General features: G+C 49.8%; 1 protein-coding gene across 4 annotated transcripts in view; it reads right to left on the bottom strand.

Annotated features, from left to right (window-relative positions):
- The window catches only part of PKNOX2 (PBX/knotted 1 homeobox 2), a 272,823-nt gene that overhangs the window by 190,842 nt on the left and 59,654 nt on the right, over positions 1-22,327 (bottom strand). For 3 of the 4 annotated variants that reach the window (XM_058289381.1, XM_058289382.1, XM_058289383.1), the window contains exon 2: positions 8,860-8,932. The gene's annotated coding sequence lies outside the window, so the exon portion shown is untranslated. The remainder of the gene's footprint in view (positions 1-8,859; positions 8,933-22,327) is intronic. The other variant, XM_058289380.1, reaches the window with a different exon arrangement.

Here is a 22,327-nt window from a genome sequence, read left to right as displayed (position 1 = left end):
TGAACACCAGCTTCCCACGTAAGAGGTCCCGGGTTAGTCCCTGGCCCTGGTACCTCAAAAAAAAAAAAAAAGAAGAAAAGAAAAGTTATAAAACAACAACAGCAGTGAACTCCCCCCGCCTCTGCAGTCGTTGACTCCAGATGGGGGACATAAAACTCACCGAACTCCCCCTTGGACTGGGTGGTCTGGAGTCTGTCCCCAAAAACATGGGCTCCCGCGCCAGCAGTGGTCCAGCCCGGAGGTGGATCCCCTGTGGACAGCCTCCCTGGCACTACTCCCTCCCCAAGATGCCCACCCCAACCCCGCCTAATTCGGTCCTAAGTATTCCTAAGGTGCCTTCCAATTTCCCGCTGTAATAAATGGCACAGAATGCAAATGGAGGTGGATGTGGGACACAGATGTTTGCACTAATTTAATTGAGGGAACACCTTGGATTAAACACTTTGCAAAACACTCACAAATAGGTTCAGTGCATTCGATAATGAAAAGCCTCCCAGCCCCCTGGCATTTTGCTGAAGCTGCCTGTGGCTCCTGGAGGATTTCTGAGGGTGGGAGGGGCCCAGAGCAGGCAGGGGACAAGGTACCTCTGGATCAAGAGAGGTGAATGAGCCAAGTCCCAGGCAGGATTTCCAGCAGACTCTCTGCCAGCTGGGCACAGCCAGCCAAGAGACAGAATCTGGACGGGGAGTGGGTGGGATAGGCAGTGCCTACCTCCCCAGGAGGGTACCTGCTCACCTGTAGGGGTCAGTAAAAGGCAGATGCTGCTCTAACCTGGAGGCTGACCACCTGGCTGAGGCCAATCACCCATCTCTATGGGATTGGGGTCCCCAGGCTCAGATATCCCAAGGAAGATCAACCTCTTTGGCCTTTTGGGCATGGGAATGGGGGGAAAACATCTCAGAAATGTGAGGTTCATTGGTAAGACAGTGCTAATCTTGCCCAAGCTGCTTTCCCACACTCCCCTGCTTTGGAAGCTCCAATCTTATGCTCCTACCACACCCCGACTCTTCCCTTCATCTTTCTTCCATCTATTCATCCACTGGACTCTGGGGCTACGCCTAGAACTTGTGCATACTGGTGAAGGAGGCGGACAATTGCCACAGGTACAGTGTGAGGAACACTCTCCTACAGACATACTTGGTAAGCTGGGAGCTTGGGCAGAGCGCAGCAACTTGGCATGAGAAGTTCAGAAGACCAATAGAGAAAAAGGGAATGAGGCATGGAGACTCCAGAGAGACCATTTACGTGACCTGAGTGAAGAAGGTACTTTCACCACACACGCCTCCTCCCACCCCAGTGACAGTCCATGGGGAAAGCGGAGCGGGCAGGGGTCTCCCACAATGGGCATATCTGGAATCAGTTCCTATAACAATTGCTCTGTAAGTCTCAGAGTTCAGATCAAGCCTAGGTGATTTTATGTTCCTGGAAAAAAAAATCCTTAATTTTCAAACACAATGATCATTTCAAGCATAATAACCATTATAATAATAACCTCTTATCCTTGTACAGAGCTTTATAGTTTATAAAACACTTTCACGTATCTCTTATAATCCTCCACCAACAACCCTTTGAGAAAGATAGGCGAAGCAGTATTATTAGTCTTGCTTTCTGGATGAGAAAATGAAACCCCAAGGTCATAGCTAAGTAAATAACAGATCCGGGGCTCAAACCCAAGGCTGCCTGACATGGAAGCACATGCCGATTCCGTCACTCACTCGTGCATTCGCCGAGGACTTGTCAAGCACCTGCTCTGCTCCTAGAAACACGACAGAGTCAGAGCATAGCATGATGTGAATGGAAGGATAGATAAAAGCTTAGATGAAGAGACAAAATGACAAAATGCTGACAGGCGTGCCTGGATCATGGGGAAGTCACCAGGGCAGAAAGCAGTGCACTTGACCCTGGGAGACCAAGAAAAACACCAAGCACTCTCCCAGAACTGCCTCCTTCTCCCATGCACGCACAACCCACCCACCACAGCCTGTACGCCCATGTGTACATGCGGGCACACGCATACCTACCACCCAGGAAGCTCTGAGCCAATCTTCCCGGGCTGCCCTCTTCCACCCCGGACATCCATTGCTGGTCAACAGTCCAGAGCCAGCAGCCGCCTCGGAGGTCTATGCTCCCCCCAGCCCCCAGCACACACGGAGACGGGCACACACATGAGCGTGGCACACGCAGGCGTTCCAACCCATGCGTGAGGCTTGGTGCCATGATGCACCTCCTGGGCAGCTTGGGCTCTAGTTGGGATGGACGGATGGAAGGATGGATGGGATGGGGAAGGGGACTGGGAAGCAAAAGAGTTTTCTCCTGGGGCCCCACCAGTGGGCCCAGCTACAGGCAAAAACGGTCTTGCCCACCGATGAGGGTAGACGAGCCTCAGTTCCCTCTGCAAAAGTAATGCCCCCTCACAGGGGCTGTGGGAGCGTGTGAAATGGGACGAGGACAGGACCTTGTGTAGGACCTAGCACCCAGAAGGGGATCAACAAGGGTTTGTGCTTTCCCGCCGAGGGTTTATGCCTTCCCACCGGTAACTCCGGAGACCTCTAGAGAATCAGCTCGCCGGCCCTCCCTGCCCCCACCATCATCCATCGGGGGTTCGGAGGTTCCCTGAAGACGGTCTGTCCTTCCCTGAGGTCCGTCCTTCCCTAAGCCCTCCTCCCTTGGCTCATTCATCCTCGCCTCCAACTAACCTTATGGGGTGCCTGCAATGTCCAGGCACAATTTAACATGCTGGGACCAAGAGCAGACTACGATTCCGTCCTGAATGTGGGTAGATGGGCCCTTAACCATGGTTCTCTGACGACAGGCAGGAGGGAAGGAAGGCAGCAGTGTTGGGGGTTGGTGGGCAGGGAAGATCTGTTAAGGAAGCAGTCCTTCGGGGAGACCTGAGCCAGGGATTCTCCAGGCTGGGGATATCCCAGAGGGGATGGCATGAGCAAGGCACTGCAGTGCAAAAGTGCAGGGGATTTGGAGGCAAATCGAGCCATCCACCATTTTCGGTTATCAGGAGTGGATGCATGTTTGAGTCTCTGTATGGACTCAGGAAGAAGGAGCAGGGAAGGATGGTGGGAGACGAAACAAGAAAAATAGACTGGTGGGGAACCAAGAGGTCCACGGTCATCTGGGCCAAGGTCGCCACCCTTTAGCCTATACAACAGTAGGGAGCCACCAGGGTGGGGGGCGGAGCTGGGCGGGGTAGCAACATGCGCCAACAGCAGCCTTTGTCAGGTTCCAGCCCACGCTGCCGGGCACGATACTAGGCTCTTCCGGAGGTGGCAGGTGGCGGGATAGCCTTGGGGGGCTGCTGATAAAGGAATTTGCCTGGCCTTCTCTGACTCAGGCAATTATCCCTGGAGAAATGGCCAACTCGGGGGCCATTTTTCCTCTCTGGGGGGCCAGCCCGCCTGGCTAACAGCAGGGTCAAAGGGAGGGCCCAGTGCCACCCTCCTCACCGACTCCTCCAGCCAGAGCTGCCGGGAGCTGGGCTGGGCAATCCTCCTAGGACCTCTCTCTGGAGAGCAGGGAAGAAACTGAGAACAGATAAGGGTGAAAGTAACAGGAGCCACCGGGAAAGGAAGAAGGGATTTCCCTTCAGGCTGCACAAAGATTTATGACTGTCTGCATTTCCAGGGGGGCCGGGAACCAGGGGACAGTCACCTGGCAGTCCCCAACCCCCCCAAGCCTCTCCTGCCCTCCTTACAGCAGGGAAGCTTCTCCCTTCCCTTCTTTCTCTTCTCTCCACCCTCCCTCCCTCCTTCCTAGTTCCTCTCCAGAAAGGTTTATGGGGAAGACTCCAAGTAGCCCCCTCTCCTGCAGGCATAGTCACACCAACTGAAAGGAGATTTAATTAGCAAAATCTCGTTAGGCAAACGAAATTATCCGTAAGACAATACCGCTCTGGACAGGGGGTCCGATTAAACAAAGCCATTAATTGAGAGAGTGGTTTTGGCAGCTCTCTGGATGCTGTCTTCTCTGGGCAGGCTCCACTTGGCCTCCTCGGGCCAGATGAACAGACCCTTTCCCTCCCGCCACCCCCTGCCGGCCCCACCCCTCTGCTCTTCCCCTCTTCGCAGAGCCCCCTCCAGTTGGGGCCCCAGACCTGGCATCTCATCAGCGGCCTCTCTGCAGCCAGATTTCTGCTAAAGTGCCTTGATTGCATAATGTCTATTTGCATAATGTAAATTGCAATCTCCTAGCTCGGGAGACAGGAATCACAGAACAGCCATTATTTTTTACCACTCCACAAAAATTCTACATTTAGAAAGCAGATTTGCCGCTCAGAAAGCCGTATAAATCTGAATCCGCCAGAAACACCATTAAATCACCCCAATTAAGCCGGACCAAGGAAGAGCCCCTGTCACTGCTTTCTGCACACTTAAGGACTCCCAGCCCAGATGGAGGCCGCGGAAAATCAGAGCCTGTGGCAGCGGGGCTGGGAGCAGGAGCGGAAGGGGATGGAGGCCTCGGACTGAGGCCGGGCAGGAAAGTCCGCGTTGAATTTGAACGTCAACCCCAAGCTCTGAGAGAGAAAGAAATCAGCCTGAGTTTTCTTTGGACTCGTTGCCTGATTTCTTTGGGGGCACATGGTCTGATGGTCCGTAGACTTTCAGTTTATGGAGTGGGAGAGAGTACGTGGGGAAGAAGCCTGTGTTGTCAGAAAAGGTAGTGGGGCGAGCCCCGGTGTTTGGGGGAGGGGTGGGAGGGAACTCCATCCCTGCAGCAGCTCTTCAGCTTCAGTGGCCCTTCCTCTCTTCTCTCCAGGCCACTCCAGCCAAGTGAAAGAAAAAAATGAGGGCAAATTTTGCTCAGACTGGGCTGGGCTGGAATCTGAAGCCCTTTTTCTAGGACCGGCTGCAGAGAGAGGTGAGCCACAAGGCTTAGAGAAAGGGGCTTTCCCTCTGGCAGCCACACAGGATTCCAGTTTCTCTGCAGCAGTACACCGGCTTACTCTTTTGCCTCTTTATTGCTCATTCAATATTCATTTGTCAAAGGGCAAGATGCTAATGTGTATTATTAAAATGCCAATAGTTTGTGAGTGAACTTTTATGGAGGTACAGTTAGAGGAAAGATTGTTGACCATCTCCTAAGGGGCAGTAGAAAGGAATAATCCCTTCCTCCCTTCCTCCCTTCCTCCCTCCCTTCCTTCCTTAAATAACTAGAAATTCACTTTCTAGTTATTTACGGGTTTTCATTTATTTCCCACAGCAATTGGGAAAGTATATACAATCCTTTTTCCATTTTAAAGGAAGCGGAAGCCCAAGAGGTTATGTAACTTCCCTCAGGATCACAAAGGTGTTAAATTTCCCAGCTGGGATTCAAACTTTAGATCCAACAGTTTTGCCCCAAGTTAGAGCCTTGAGAATACCAAGGAACTTTACGTTTTCATCTGTTGCCTTCACCTGCACCAATGAAACATTAGTTTCCTGACCTAAATTTCACATAAGGGGAAAGTAGAGAACAGGAAATCATTCCATACTTTCATGGGGATCCATTTATTGGAGCAGATTCCGAGAATCCTTTCTGCACATTCTGAATTTTAGCACTGATAGTGACATTGGACGTGATCGCATCAGGTGCCCCCGATTTACAGGAGAGTAAACTGAGGGTTGTGGAGCCCCATGATGAAGTAGTTAGGTCTCTAGAATCAGAGGGTCCTGGGGTTGACTTCCAGCTCTGTTACTAACTCACTCTGCTACTTCCTAGGGTGTTTCCCTTAATTTTCTAAGCCCCCTCTCCTCTTCTGTCATACAGAGATAATGACAGTATTTAGTAAAGTAGTGGAAGAGTTCAATGAGAAAAGGTATGTCAAGTGCTTAACAGAGAGTCTAGCATGTAATAAGAGCTCAAAAAATACGGCTATTGATATCATTAATATTGATACTAAGTGGAACTTGTGAAAGAACCCAAGACTCTCCCTCCAAACCCTGGTCCCTTTTCATCAAAACCAAGCCCACTTGCCCCTCTCTTCCCTGCCCTTCTCTTTCACTTTAAGCCATCCTCAGATCTCAGTCCTTCGGGAAGATGAGCTGGTTTTGCCTCTGCTCTTTGGTTGCCTGGGTTTGGTTTCTGTCCCCTTAAGTCACAACAAGGGATCCAGGACACTTACATGCTCTTCCAAAATTCAGCTACATCTGGGTTTGGAAAATGGAGGACGACAAGGAGCCTGGATCCTTAAGGGCACAAGGTCCCCCAGGTTCTAGTACAAGGGAGAAGGGAAGGAAGGAGAGCAAAAAACTGTGCTGTCCCTAACACAGACCCCCTTTAGCCTCTGAAGTCCTGATGTTTGGCAGAGGCCTGCCATAGCTCAGAAGGCCACGGAAAGGGTGCACGGGGAGGCGGGGTGCAAATGCAGGCCTCAAAGCTTGTGGAGTCCCTGGTCACAGCTGTCAAGTCCTCTCCAGGCCGAGCCCTTCAAGCTGTGGGCTGCAGTCTGTACCTACTCCTCCTGGGATGGACTATGAGGTAGAGGAATCCACCAATTGCAGGGCCTTCTAGAACCATCTCAGGAACCCAAGAATGTCCTCGAGGAAGGCTGGCTCAGCCTTGGAGGGGTGCTTTAAATTTGGACATTCCATGAGCTAATGGGCATTTTGTTAGCCTGTTTTTCTAGGGGGAGCAGACTACCACCCAGGAAGAATCCGTTTCATGCGTTCTGGGAAACCAATTAGGCTGCCATGCCACTAGCAGATTCATGCTGAATACTAGTTGTGGTAGTTTATGTTCTCCAAAGATGGTTGCAACAGTATTTATCCTATCCCTCACGTTCTTCTTTCATTGTGACGTTGACCCTCCTTCATGGAGACATTGGGATCAGGGGTTCATCTGTGTTCACCCCTCTTAAACCTAGGTCGACCTTTGTAATGGCTTCAATCTGGAGAATGCAGTGGAAGCAGCGCTGCTTGACTTCTGAGGGTAGATATGGAAGGCGACACAGCTTCCACCGGGCTGCTCCTTGGAGTCCAGCCACCATGGTGCAAGGAAGCATGGGCCACCTGGAGGGGCCACATGTAGCCCTTCTGGCCGACAGCCGTGGCCAGCATCAGCTGCCAGAATTACCAGTGAACGGGCCTTCAGGTGGTTGCAGAGCCCAGCTTTCAGGTTGCCCCAGCTCTGTGAACTCAGATACCGGGGAACAGAGACAAGCTATTCCCACCCGACCCCGTCCTAACTCCCGACTCCCAGAATATCTGCATCTACTGAACGTGACTTTTATTTCAGGCCACTAAGCTTTGGAGTGGTTCTTTACACAGCAGAGGCACGGGACGGTCGCTGCTTCCCTCTCCCACCCAGCCTCACTGGTCTTCTCTAGGACCTCAGAGCCTCAGCCCGTTCCCTCCTCAACTGGCCCGGGACCCTCCAGGCCTGCCTCTCCTCCTCCACTTCCTCCCCCCTCTCCAAAGGGCAGGATCCTCAAACCCCTCGCTGAGAGGTCGAGTGAACCTTCCTCTTTCAGAGCCCAGGGACCTGCAGGAGCCTGCTCTTCCAGTTTCTCACGGGAACTCCAAGAGCGCGTTCCTGTGAGGGGCTGTCCCCAGGATGGAGGTCCCAGGGCGGGCTGCGGGGCAGGGAGGGCATCGGCAGACCTATGTCCCCGGCCCCGCACTCTCTCATTCAGGTTCACACTCAACTCGCTCCTCTCCTGCTTGACTTGTGAGGACCCTCTAGCTCGGTGCCAGGACGCATCGATTCTCCCAGAGGTCATTATCTTTCCACTCCACCCCCCTGCCCCCGCCTCCTCGGGAGGCTTTCCTGGAACAGGAGGGAGCACCCTTCCCAGCCCCTCAGCCGGAGCAGGGGCTGCAGGGGAGGCGCCGAGGCCCTTCCGTCAGCGCTGCGTCGCAGGCCATTAGGCGGGAGGCCGGCGCCCGCCCCCTCGCCGGGCAGCCGTGGGCAGGATGTTAGACGATCGCAGGGCAGCCATTCTTATGATTTATTCAACTACTCATTACAGTCCATCTATTTTTACACAGAGGTGAAGACGGGTGCTGATAACCGTTCATCATGTATAATTCCGTGAACCAGTCAGAAGCCAGCGTGCCATCCAAGTCGCAGCGGCTGCATGGCCTCCGGTACCCCCAGGTGCAGGGTGGAGAAGCTCTGCCCAGCTGGACAAGGCAGCCCTCGACCCACACCTCCCGCACAGCGACGAGGTTGAGGCTACAAAGGGAATCCCAGGCCTGGCCCTCCAGCAGCTCACCGCATCGCTGGAGGTTCCAGGGAACGGTCAAGTGAGGTCTGGGGCAGCGCAGGAGAGCTGCCGGGTCTCAGAAGAGGGGGGCATCACAGAGAAGGCTGAGCACAGGCTAGCTCCCACAGGGAGGCAGACTTTTGCCACGTCGGGGCACCAACGGGAGCAAAGAAGCAGGGGGGTGAGGTGAAGCTCTTCTCGTGCTGATGGGAAGTAGGCAGCAGCATTTCCTTTTGCGTTCCTCCCACCTCCCCAGAAATAACCAGACGTCAAAGCGAGCGCCAGCTAAGAACTTGGCCCGGTTTGCAGACTGACGTTGCCCCTTCCCCATCTCCCTCCCTCCCCAGCTTAGCTGATGGTGGCTGGGGTCCGCGCTGGCCTTGCAAACTCAAGAGCTTTCCTCTCCAGCACTCGGGACACACACAACACGTCAAGTCCTCCTTAATCAATAAAGTCTAATTAAATAGGATGTCATATTACAGGCTTCTTTGTCACATTCAGACAAAACCCAATTAGAGTTCCACCATCTTTTACATTCGGCCTTGCTCGGTGTTGAGGGTGACGCTCGCACAATGCACAGCTGTTAAAGATCAGGCTCAGGGTTCTGGTCTTTAACCCATAACCTTATTGAGTCAATGTGGAAAACGCCAATCAAAGTTACTTACAGTTCACAGCCCCTTTTCTGGCGAGCGGCATGGAGGACAGAAAGCCTTAGAGTCCTGCTCCAGACTTCACCTGCTGATAGAAAAAAAAAAAGCATCTTTATAGGCTGTGGATGATTCCACTGAGAGTGAGTGTGGGGTGGGAATGGGGGTGAACCCAGAGGTGGGTCTGCTTCAGAATCAAAGTCAAGGCTGGGGCAGCCCCAGGCCCACAGTGCTGAGTGGGAAAGCTTCCTGAGTCAGGTACAAAATGATTATTGTTTAGAGGTCTAACAAGGACAGAGAGAGAGGATCTCTCCCTTCTTTACCTCTTGGGGCCTCTATTTCTTTCGAATTTCATCCCTGTCCCTATAGGACCTGCAGAGGAAAAAACGGATCATGGCTATTGAGTGTCCTGAGCTGACCAAAGCGATAATCACTTACTTGCTGGTGCATCCCACCTGGTGAAAGATACAATGCAAAGGGCCGGAGCTGAGGAGCCCCTGGGAAAGTGTACCATATATGGTGAGAGCTGCGACCAACAACAAATGAACAAACACAATGGATCCTATTGTTCATGGCAGAATTATGGAAAGTCTTGATGCAGGAGAAACTTATAGTAAAGTTGCAGGAAGAGTCCAGTTGGGTTGGAAGGAAAATGTGCAGGGAGAAAAAAATGATGAGGGCAAGAGTAGAAAATTAAAAAAACAAAACAAACAAAAACCTAGTTGCTTTTAGATCTCTTTCTGGGATAAAGCAATAAAAGAAAAAAGGCAACACATGTTTTCATTGAATTCTCTTCTGTGGACTGTACTCTGCTAGGTGCAGTGGGAATAAAATGCCTGTATACTGTCATACAGGTGTTGTCTTGACATTGGGAAAATAAGATTATCCTCATGAAACAACCTCAGCTGAGACAAGACTATGTAGAAAGCAGTGCTAAGCTGTGGTAGGAACTGTAAATCCTCTCTCCACAGAGAAGAAGAGTCAGCAAGAGTTGAAGAAGGTGAAGAAGTTTCCAGGGGAAGGTAGAGCTTGAATGGAGACTTGGAAGATTGGACAGGCAAGAGCTGGCTTGGTGGCAGGGGGGAAAGAAGGCATTCCAAGAAAGGGAAACAATGTGAGCAAGAGTGAGGAGGAGCAAAGCATTGAGTATTCTTGGACAAGGCAGAGGTGGGTCTGCCTGAAAGAGACTAGAGGGGGGATTACTGCTGTGTTGGCAGAAGGGGCCAGAGCCTCCAGGTCTTTGAGTTTCAGGCAATAGAGGTCAGGCTTGGTTGGTGAGTTTGGAGGACCATCAGTGGTTCTTCATCAAGGAATAGCACTCAAGATAGAGGCTTATAGTGGGTAGTAAGATGCTTCTGGAAAGGAAATGTCCCTCTTGTCCATGATGCTGTGCAGGCTGAGGCTTTCTTTTGGGGTGGTCGAATAACATCTGTATAACCAAGGTCAGGAGTTCACAGAGGATCTGCCAGTCCTTGAAGACAAAGACCGCAATCGTGTCTTTATATGCCCAGTACCTATCATAGTGCCCAGAGCATGGTGGGTTTTGGTAAATGTTGCAATGTGGAAGAGTGAACACTCTTCATTACAGCTAGAATCCACAACCAGAGCTTTAGAGCCAGCTCCTGGCTGGTAGTGGGCTCCAATGGGTGATCTTCTAAGCTATTTACAAATTGATACCGAACACTACATAAACCTCATACAAGAAGTCTCTAGATTAAATTACATGGAGCTGCATGCCCTATCTCAGCCCTCTGGGAACCGTCTGCCTGAGACATCAGCAACTTGGAAGAAGATTTGGCAGATTTGCTTACATGATGCAAAGCTGGGAAGGAGAGCTTGCAGGAGAGACTGATTCAAGATGGTTACAAAGCTTTGGCCCAAACTAAAAACTCAATTTTTTTCCTCAATCTGTTTTTATTTCTTGCACAATAATATCATGACAACCATAAACAGAATAATTCTGAAAATAATTACTGCCCACAGTCTCATCAAGCCAAACCACCAAATTGTTACATGCCATGTCCATATGCAAATCCATTATTTTAAACAGAATTGTAGAAAAAGACTTGACATGAAGATATTCACCAAATCCTGCAATCACATTGCAAAAATCAATTGTGAAAACATAGGATCAGGTATCTGGTTTATATGTATATGTATATAAAGAACCTGAGTTATTTGAGTTAAATACAAGCTCAGTATGACCCCATGTTATGACGCTGCTGTCACTAACCATTAAATGTGGTCTTAGATTGTGTTAATAGCCATACAGTGTCTAATCAAGGGGAGAATGATCCCTTCCCCTTTGGACTTATCTATCCATTTTGGATTTATATGCAGGACTGACTTCATATTTTAAGAACTTTGACAGTGATGGGTTAGAAGAGAGAGGTGAGAGAAGCTATGAAGTGATTAAAGTGCAGGCTAAAAGTCTAGTGGTTCAAAGAGTAGGCTCTGGAATCAGACTACACAGGTTTCAATCCTGGCTCCACTTACTAGTAGCTGTATGACCACAAGGAAATTTCACTTCTCTGCACCTCAATTTTTCATCTGAAATGTGGGGCTAATAAAAGTCCTACTTCTGAGGGTTACTGTGAAGGCTGGATGAATTATTAATAATATGCTGTCAAGTGCTTAGAATGGGGCCTCACACCAAATAAACACCCCCTGAAAGCTAGCTATGGCGGTTCTTATTTTCATTATTATTAGGAGGCTCTAAGGTAGAAGACATAGTGGAAGAAACTAGAGGTGCATCTTCATTTATCCCCCCAATAGTACTCATTGATCCTGGTTCTATCAACTAAATCAATACAATCACTCTCCCACGTGGCAGTCCTCCAATATTTGAAGAAGCTATGTGAAAGAGAGCTGCGTCACTCCAGAGGGTACAATTAGGACTAACTGTTAGGTGTTCGAGGAAGCCGATCCTCAGTTCAATAAAAGAAAGAATTCTCTAGCAATGAGAACCATCCAGAAACTAATGAGTTAGGCTTCCATGAGGTAGTAAACGGCTCAACACTGAAAAGAGAATCCCGCGCTGGGGGAAAAGTTGGTCCAGCACAGTGGCTCCCCCAACTTGGGTTTCACACATCAGTGAAATATTGAAAATGTTGATGTTTATAAGGTTGACAAACTTATATTCTGGTAAAACATTAATAGTGTCTTCCTTCACCATCATTTCATAAAATAATTCAACGCCCAAAAGTAGGGAAGACAAAAATCTCAGAATAAGGGCCTGACCATCCTTTGAATTGACTTGAGAGAGCATCATGAAAAGTGTTCTCTCTCCTCTGTCTCCCTGTCTCTCCATTTCTCTTTCTCCATCTCTGCTTCTCTCTCTCTTTTTCCTCTCTCTGCCTCTCCCTCCATCTTTATCTCTCTTTCCCTCTCTCTCTGTCTCTGTGTGTCTTTCTCTGTCTTTCTCTCTGTCTCTGTATATTTTTCTCTCTCTGTCTCTGTTTTTCTCTTTGTCTCTCCCTCTGTCTCTTTCTCTATTCTCTGCCTTTCTTCTCTCTCTCTCTCTCTCTCTCTCTCTCTCTCTCTCTCTCTGCCTCTTTGCATGTAAATTTCTCTCTGGCTTTCTCTATCTCTCTATATATTTCTCTCTTGCTCTGTTTCTCTCTGTGTGTGTATAGCTCTGTCTCTCTTTTTATCCCTCCCTATATCTCTTTCTCTATCCTCTGTCTCTCTCAGTCTCTCTCATGCACACACAGAAACACAAGCTTCCACGTTGCTGTTTTTTCCCACTCATCACCTGGCACCAGTTATACAGTCCTTCTGGACCATGGACCTATGCTGGGTGCTGCTATGGGACTATTTCACCCTGACAGGCAAATGATCATGTCAAAGGCCTTCAGCAGACAAGCAGTCATACCATAATGCAACCAGAATTTAAACACCAGCCCTCCTTATTCACCATGAAAATGAAACAGAATCATACATAAGATTGACCATTCACTTGATAAATATTAGGGAACTTGTGAAATGGTAAATGAGGAGGGCATTGGGAAAGGAGGTGGAAAAAGGGTTTGTGGAAAGCTTCCCCGAGGAGGTAGCACACTAGAACTTGACTCTGCATCCTCCAGGACAGCCATGAGCACCCATTAAGCACACCCTGGTGAGGTGGAGAAGTGGAGGGAGACGAGATTGGGCTTAGCAAAGTCACGGGGTCTAACACAGAGAGCACTGGACCAGGGCTCCCCAGGCATGGACTCCTACCCGGAGCCTGCCATTAACTTACTGTGTGATCTTGAACTAGAAACTTTAGCCACTCCATGGCTCAGTTTTCCCATCTGCAAAATGATAGGATTGGACTACCGGATGATCCTTGAAACAAAATTTCCTCTGTGAGTTTGCACAGACTAACTCAGGGAGGGCTCAGAGTCTGTCGCTCGGGGGGCTGCGCATAGCACTGTGGTTCAGAGAAAAAGAGGCTAGAGTCTGGCCGTTTCTGGGTTCCGCCCTGGGTCCATCACTTTCCTAACAACCTTGACCGCCATGTACCTCAACTTTCTCCTTTTTAAAAGGGGCACAACAGTGGTGCCCTTAAATGAGATGTCGCACATACAGCATTTTGCACAATGCCTGAAACATAAAGGGGGGACTACTGACATTGTTGTCATCCAGCAATATGAGGTAAGGGCTGGCAGCAACCGAAAGGGGGAAAGAGGCACACCAAGAAGCCTGGCAACTTCTACATTCACCCCACAGCCATGGCAAGCTTTCCTGCTCTTGCCCAAGGCAGACCTTTGCTGCAGCCCATTCTTGAGCAGCAGCAGTGTCCCTGAATTCTCTTCTTCTCTGAAAAGCCTTCTGGGCATATGGAGCAAAACTTCCACAAGAGAAACACAACTTGGAGGGAACTCTCAGTGAGAAAGATCATTCCAGAGGGAAGTACCTGAAGGCAGACAGCGCGTCCCTCATCTCTTCCTCTTCACCTCCCCTCTCTGTTCCACCTGATGACTGCTTCTGGTTGCTTCCAGTGGTTGAATGTGGTTATCAGTTACAGCATTGTAGTCCCTGACCACCAGGCTCTAAATTACTCAATAACTGGGTAATTTAATAAAGATATAATTACCTGGCATTAAACCCTTGGCTCCGAGCTACTTACCCACCCAGCGCAGAGGCTTCCTGCACAGCCTTTCTCTGAGCCTGGTAAGCACGGGTGCTAATTCCACACCCATCCTCAGTCCCCTGGGCCACGGGCAGTGCTGGATGCCCAGATGCCCAGGACATGGGAAACGTCCCTCAGTCACACTCCCCAGGTCCTGCCTAGGGCCAAGCTTCTAATCTCGGGCCTGAATTGAATGTGACAGCCTGTGAGGGGAAGGAATGTTGGCACTGGTGGGCTAATCCTAAGGATTTTCCTACATGGGAGAAGGAATTGGAGGAGCTCACAAACTCCCTACACCAGCTGGGAGCATGGCAATTCATCCTCTGAGCCAAGAAGGAGACGTAAACACCCTGGAGGTGAACTCGCTGGGTGATGTGACCCCTGCAGCAGACCCCCGCTCCCAGGTACAGACTCCCTGCCCGGGGCACATCCGCTGAGATGTGGCTGCATCAAGAGCCAGGGCTTATTAATTCCCTACCAGGAACAGCATTCGCCCCTACCCATCCCCAATGTCATTGAGCTTTCCTTTTCTCTCTCCCTATTACAAGGGCCCCTAAGGGGTCTCCGGGCTTCCAGACTCCACGTTTTGACCATCTGGCCCCGCTTCTCCCCACGATCTTTCTGAAACATAGATTTGATCATGTCCATCCCTCCTAAAAACCTTTTGGTGACTCCTCATGGCCTGGCAGAGGTTGCAAATGGGCAGCCTATAAGGTGTTTGGTTTTAATCCAATTCGAGAGTTTTCAGATGTAAAAATCCAGATTTCTAACTTTCCTTTAAAAAAAGGGGGGAGGGGGCAACCTCATTAGACCAATCCTGCATATCCACATGGCGATAGCTAGACGACACTGAGTTTCAGCCACCCCCTTCTAACTGGACACACCCCGCTGTCACCCCATAGCGAGAGGGCAGAGGAGACCGTGGAGACCTCGCTGGCCCCCGGGCCAGGCACCTGGAGCTGACTCAGGCTGCCTCCGGAGGAGTTTCAGGTTCAAGGTGACAGCAAGGGGCGGGCTTTATGTTCTCAGCCGAGCTGTTCCCAGCTGGAGACTGTAGGAGAGCCCAGAAACCCCAACGCCCCACCCACCCTCGCCGCCAGGAAGTGTCCTTCCCTCTCACCTGGGCACCCCTTGCACTGCTAGCCAGGAGAGAGCCAGGAAAGCGTCTCCGGCAGTTTTCTAGGAATGCCGAGGACCACAGGCAGATGCTGAGGATATCCCATATCCCCCCCCCACTTATTCCTGAGGCCCCACCCCTGGGTCTGGCCTCTCCCAGCTCTGTGGCTGCGGCTCCCCCTCCCTTTATTTCCATCCCACTGTTCCTATCAAAGCCCTAACAGCACATATTTTGTTAATTGTACAAACCTAATGGGGGAATGCATTGGCAAAAAAGGGTAATGGCCATCAGACCGGCAATAAAACAAAATTAATGGCCCATAGGAAGAAATCGTGTCCACTTAATCCCAGCTCTGAAACTCTAATAGAATAATGGAATACCAACGGAGGGTTTTTTTTCCCTCTATGCAGATTGCTTACACCATGTTAATCACTTGCAAAGCAGGCCACATACCACTCCAGCTCACATGACCCTCCAGGGAAAGTAGCAGACCAGAAACATTTAGTGCGAGCCTCATTGCTGACATGCACACCAAGCACCCCCTCCCCCAGGTGACGTGGGACAGCGGTGCGGGTGTCATTGAGAGCCATCAGGTGCAGTGGGCCGGGAAGCAAGACACATAAGGCCTAATAATAGCAAACATTTATTGAGTGCTTACTACGTGCCAGACACTGGGCCGAGTGGATGGTGTGACTGCATCTCATTTTCAGCTTCAATAGCTGCCCTAGTCCAGTAAGGTAGTCGCTAGTCACCTGTGGCTATTTAAATTCTAATTCTAATTCATTCAAATTAAATAGCATTTAAGATTCAGTCTTCAGTCTCACTAGCCACATTGCAAGTGCCCAGTGTGGCTAGTGGTGATTGCAGAGGACAGCTCAGATAGAGTCTATTTCCATCATCGTAGGAAGTTGTATTGGACAGTGATGCTCGGGAATGCCGAGGTCGTTCGTTGTATCTTGCTCATCCACCAGATTTGGGCATTAAGGGTCAGAGAGGTGAGGAAACCTGATCAAGGCCACACAGTTGATCCGTGGTGAAGCTGGGTTTGAACCCAGGTCAGCCTTGCTCTAGAATCTCACCCTTCATGCTGCTTCCAGTCAGAGCCAGCAGTGGAGGCTGGAGGGACGTGGGCCTGTAGAAAGCCACTTCTCTGTCCTCCGCAGCCTCCCTCCTGGGACAGACAGACCTCGGGGGCCCATCCATGCCACTGCCAGGGCTCCAGCCTGCAGGAGCTGGGGGAGGCAGCTCTGTGGGTGCCTCAAACCCCGGAAGATGAGCTGGAAAGGGGGGGTCTTCTTTATAGAGGCTCCGGAGCAATCCCCTTCAATTTACAAATGAGGAAACCAAGGCATTGCAAAGTTAAGTGGATTGCTCAAGGTCAAGCAGCTAGTTAGCAGCAGAGTCAGGACCGAGTCAAGTCCTCCTGAGCTAGTCCTTGCCGGCCAAGGGAGGGCCAATGCCCATCAGCACATGGCCACAAGGTGGGAGAAGGAAGTGATGTCCCTCTGGCCTTTCTGGACTTTTTGGGTCAGGTCAGAAGAGGCCAGGATGAGTCTGCAGGGCACTCGACTCCAAAGAAAAGTGTGAAGAGGGGCAGTCAAGCCTTGGAAATCTGCAGTGGTTAAAAGCATGGTAGAGTATAGACATACCTACTGCAATTAAAAATACACTTTCAGGGAAGCCGACATGGCTCAACTGATAGGGCGTCTGTCTACCAAATGGAGGGTCCGTGGTTCAAACCCCGGGCCTCCTTGACCCGTGTGAAGCTGGCCCATGCACAGTGCTGATGGGTGCAAAGAGTGCCCTGCCACGTGGGGGTGTCCACCGCGTAGGGGAGCTCCACATGCAAGGAGTGTGTCCCGTAAGGAGAGCTGCCCAGGGCGAAAGTGCAGCCTGCCCAGGAATGGTGCCGCACACACGGCGAGCTGACACAACAAGATGATGCAACAAAAAGAAACATAGATTCCCGGTGCCACTGACAGGAATACAAGCGGTCACAGAAGAACACACAGCGAATGGACACAGAGAGCAGACAACTTGGGGGGGGGGAGAAATAAATAAAAATAAATCTTTAAAAAAAACCACACACACATTCAGTTTGACTGATCAACCTCAACTTCAGGATGTATCCTAGAGAAAGAAGAGTCCTGGTACCCGAGGATAAGGTAACATCATCAAACACTGGAGACCCAGCTAACCATAGCAAAGAGGGGTGGTTGGAAAACGTGTAGTGCAACCCTATTGTAAATAAAAGCAAACTATTCAAAAGGCGCATTCGGTCTGCATCTTTTGCCATGCGACATGGTCACCATGTTCAAAGTGAGAAAAGGGAGCAGCAGAGTAGGATGTGGCGTGATTCCGTTTTTGTAAGAGTGAGGGTGCTCTGAACAGGAGGGCAACCTTTCAGCATGTTTGCCTGCGCCCATGGGCTGGGGATGGACACAGCCCGGAAGGCTACCGCGGGTGCTGAGCCAGAGGCGCCGAAGCTCCTGGTTTCTTTTTCCCTGCCTCGGTCTTATTTCACTGGTGGCAGTAAGTACTGCCACTTTTCCAATTTGGGGAGAGGGGTTTGATCAGGACAACTTAAATAATTTATAAAAGAAGATGGACACGTCGAAGGCAGTCGGACCGGACTTCTAACCTGTCACTTTTCAGCCACCTGACGGGGCAAGTTCCTGCGCTCTTTCGGTGCTGGGTTCCTTACCTGGAAACTGGTGATCCTGATATCCACATTAGAGCCTTGTGGAGGAGACTGAGAACATTTAAAGCACCACCACAGGGCAGCTCCTCAAGGACATGCACTTTTTAAGGAATTGTGGGAATTCCCTGCACAGAATGCAGAGCTACTTCTGGCATCCACCCTTCTCAGCACTCTTTTTTTTTTTTTTTTTTTTTTTATTAGTGTGTTTTTTTTTTTTAATTTTTTTTATTTTTTATTGACTTTGTAATAATATTACATTAAAAATATATATGTGAGGTCCCATTCAACCCCACCCCCCCACCCCCCCTCTCCCCCCCCCAACAACACTCGTTCCCATCATCCTGACACATCCATTGGATTTGGTAAGTACATCTTTGGGCACCTCTGCACCTCATATACATTGGTTCACATCATGGCCCATACTCTCCTCTATTCCATCATGTAGGCCCTGTGAGGATTTACAATGTCCGGTGATTACCTCTGAAGCACCATCCAGGGCAGCTCCATGTCCCGAAGACGCCTCCACCTCTCATCTCTTCCTGCCTTTCCCCATACCCTTTGTCCATTATGTCCACTTTTCCCAATCCAGTGCCACCTCTTCTATGTGGACACTGGATTGGTTGTGTCCATTGCACCTTTATGTCAAGAGGAGGCTCAGATTCCACCTGGATGCTGGATGCAATCCTCCCATTTTCAGTTGTAATCACTCTAGGCTCCATGGTGTGGTGGTTGTCCTTCACCTCCATCTTAGCTGAGTGTGGTAAGTCCAATAAATCAGATTGTAGGTGCTGGAGTCTGTTGAGGCTCAGGATCTGGCTATCACATTGTCAGTCCAGAGATTCAAATCCCCTAAATATATCTTAAACCCCAACATTAACTGCACCTCCAGCACATTAGCATGAAAGTCTTATGAAGGGAGATCCCATCTGAGTCCAGATTCATCACACATAAACACCATTTCCAAAGAGGGGCCATCTGCCCTGGTAGTTAACCCCATCGGCCATGACCATAACTCCCATGGGTCTCTTTAGCCCTCAAAGGAACCAATATCTGGGGGTTGTATCTGCTTTATCTGTCTCTCTGACTCTGCTCAGTTGTGCATGAGGGCAAACCTTCTGCCAGCCTCCAGACTCTTTTTTAGAAACTCGTAGCCATATAAACTCATTTCTCCTTTCCATTTCCCCCTTACTTTAGGTCAAACAGCATTTTAAAGTCATGGTATTTTATGTAGACATGGATATTCTGCTGATCCGCATTGAACCTTCCGTATAAGGTCATTTTCCAGTTGCATCATCAGTTGGTAGTTGATAGTGGTCCCTCGTTGCCAGGGAGGCTCATCCCCGGGTATCATGTCCCACGCTGGGGGGAAGGCATTGCATTTACATGCTGAGTTTGGCTTCGAGACTGGCCACATTTTCTCAGCACTCTTGTGGCACTTTATTATATACCTTTTAGGGTCCCTATATTTTGCCTTATAGTGCAGTTTTTTGTTTGGTTGGTTTGGGTTTGTCTTTTAAGCAGTTTTATGGAGCTATATTCTCACACATATTACAGTTTTGACGTGTCTCTCTTCCCACTAGGCTGCAAGCTCCTTGCAGGAAGGGTTAGTGCCTTGTTCAGTCATTCAGTCCCCACCCATTCATTCAGTCCCCACCCATTCGTTCACTCATCAACGACATCACAAGCACTTTGCCAGGCTTGAGCTATAGCAGTGAGCAAATAGAAGAGCCCCCGTTTACAGTTTATGTTCTAAAGGGGGAACGAACGACAAAAAATGAAAAATAAATATATAAGATGTCAGGTGGTGATCAGCACTAAGAAGGAAAATGCGGCAGGATAAGGGAACAGGAAAGGCCAGGAAGGGGACGGAAAGAGACATTTTAGAGAGAGCATCCGAGTGGCCTCCAGGTCTCAGAAAGTTTCCTCGTGGTATACACACCACAGACCCAGGATGTTAGTCTAAGAATAAAATAAAAACAGACTTGAGGGAGAGCAGAGACTATAATAAGACACCTTAAAAATATGCCACAGCTCACTTTTCTCCATGTCTATCCAAAAGAGAAAGAGCGAAAGAAGGAAGCTGGGATCTTAAAAAGCAGAAGGAGCGGCTTGCGACCCTCGCAGAAGTGAAGGGAACAAAGAGAGAGCAAGGATCCCAAAGGCTCTGAGCCCACACGGGGAGAAGAGAAGGAAAAGGAGTGAGAGAGCTGCAAGGAAGAAAGGGGGCCCCTTGGAGGCACCAGTCCCTCCCTGAAAGGACATCCAGGCCAGCCCACCCCCAGGGAAAGCTCTTCCCTGTGGGAGCATCAGAACCAAGGTGGTTGCAGAGGGCTGATGAGAGAGCAGACGCATCTAGAAAGGAAGGGACTTTGATGGGGGTGGAAATCTAGTCTGCCATGAAAGCCAGCCAAGGAACATTCCCACAGGGATGAAGAGATCACCAGGAAACCTGGACAAAGGGAATCGGCGGCTGACAGCAAGAGGAGAAGGTCTGGGCTCCCAACCGAATGCGGCGGTCAGCACCGTGGTGTTAGACTTTGGACAAGACGGAGGAGAGTGTGCAGGTGCTTGCAGCTCCCCGACCTTGTCCATGCCACCTGAACCCTCTGGCTACAACATCTTCATCTGTTAAATCGCGGGGTTGGACTAAGAATCTAAAGAGTTTAGGGGTCCACATACCCCTTGAAATTTAATCCAAGATGGGACGTGTGGGTGTACATATTTTTTCTGTGGAGAGGCTTACCCACTTTATCAAGATCTCAGGGGCATCCGTGTCCTCAGAGAGGTTACGAATCAGTGGAGGTGGGGAGACAGTGGCCACGGGAGTTGCTGAGGGCAGGGAGAGGAAAGAAGAGATGAGATGTGGGGGCATTTTCATGACTTGGAGTTGTCCTGAATGATATTGCAGGGAACAATGCAGGATATTATATATCCTGCCATAACCCACTGGATGTACTGGGAGTGTAAACTACAATGTAAACTATAATCCATGTGGTGTGGCCGTGCTCCAGAATGTATTCACCAAATGCAATGAATGTGCCACAATGATGAAAGAGGTTGTTGATGGGGGAGTGTTGGGGTGGGGGGTGGGGTATATGGGAACCTCTTATATTTTTTAATGTAACATTTTTTATGATCGATGTGTTATCAGAAAAACACAATTAGGGAAGCAGCTGTGGCTCAATCAATTGAGCTCCCATCTACCAGCTTGTGAAGGCAAGCTGGCCCATGGCCGCGGTGAGCTGGCGCGGCAAGGTGACACAACAAAGAGAAACAAACAGACACAGAAGAACGGGCAACAAATGGTCACAGACAGCAGACAGCGAGCAAGCCTCAAGGAGGGGAATAAATAAATAAATACATACATACATACATACATAAATTTAAATAAATAAAATTTTAAAAATACATTTAAAATTTAATTAGTTAATTAAAAAAAAAGAATCAGTGAAGGAGATATTCATTAGGTTCACATTTAGCTAGAAAGTTCTAAGACTGCAAGAATTCCGGGGCTAGGTACCACTCAATCTTTGGGCCTCAAATAAATCAAGATGCTTGCTTCTGCTTTGCCCACAACACAGAGATATCACATAAGATGAAATAATAACATACTCTGAAAACTTACAATTTCTCCTCTCTTGCAAGTAAATGTAATTATTGTTGCTGTTTCATGGGAAGCCAAAGAAAATCAGTAGAGGCATAAAGGAAGGGAAAGGAAGCCATTTCCTTCGGTGCTTTGCTTGAACAAAGGGAGTCAGGCAACGTGATGAAGGCCAGTGGTGGTGCTTCCGCTGACCCTTTGGCTCTACTCATTTGGTTGGAAGTGAACAGGTCCTTAATTCCCTTTGTGGAGAGGGGTCTGACCCAGAGAGAAAAGTACATGCAGCCCACCCAGGAGGAGCAGCCCAGGGCAGAAGGAAGGCAGCTCTTGGAACCAATGTGCCTCAGTTTTCACCTGGCAGGAAATTTTCATCTGTGTGATCGAGAAAAGCAACAGACTTGAGGCTATGTCCAGGGAAAACAGCCCAGGCAGGGGGCAGTTTTAGGCTGCCAGAGAGCAAAACAGAGACTGGAGGCCTGCAGGATGCGTAAGCCAGGGTCACCAGGCCAAAGCGAAACCACCTCCAGCAGGCAGCGCACCCAGCAGCGCGCCCGCCGCAGGGGCAGGGGCGGCTGGAGTCCTGGAACAGGCTCGGTGCTTGGTGGGCCTGACAGAACCTTCAAGGTCATCCATTCCAACCTCCTCATTTCACGTCTGAGGAAACGGGGGTCCAGAGAGGAGTGAGAGTTATTCAGGGGAGCCCTGGGTGGGAGGCCAGGCCAGAGATCCCTTCATTTATTTACCAGACGTTTCTGGAAAGCCAAGCACTTGGCTAGGCTGGAGGTAATTGGCAAACCAGACTCAAGGTCCTGGCCTCCAGGAGGGCAAGGTCTAGTGGGAGAGAGACAAGCAGTTGACTGGGTGGTAAGGATTACAGAGAAGCGGCTCCCGCCGAGGCTCTCCAGCGCTTCAGGGCAGATACTTCCAGACCAGGGTGAGGTGGGGGGAAATAAA

This window comes from Dasypus novemcinctus, chromosome 27, assembly GCF_030445035.2.
Source record: "Dasypus novemcinctus isolate mDasNov1 chromosome 27, mDasNov1.1.hap2, whole genome shotgun sequence".
NCBI classification, from domain to species: domain Eukaryota; kingdom Metazoa; phylum Chordata; class Mammalia; order Cingulata; family Dasypodidae; genus Dasypus; species Dasypus novemcinctus.
Note: the sequence above shows the minus strand (reverse complement) of the source record. Positions and strands in the feature narration are given on the sequence as shown.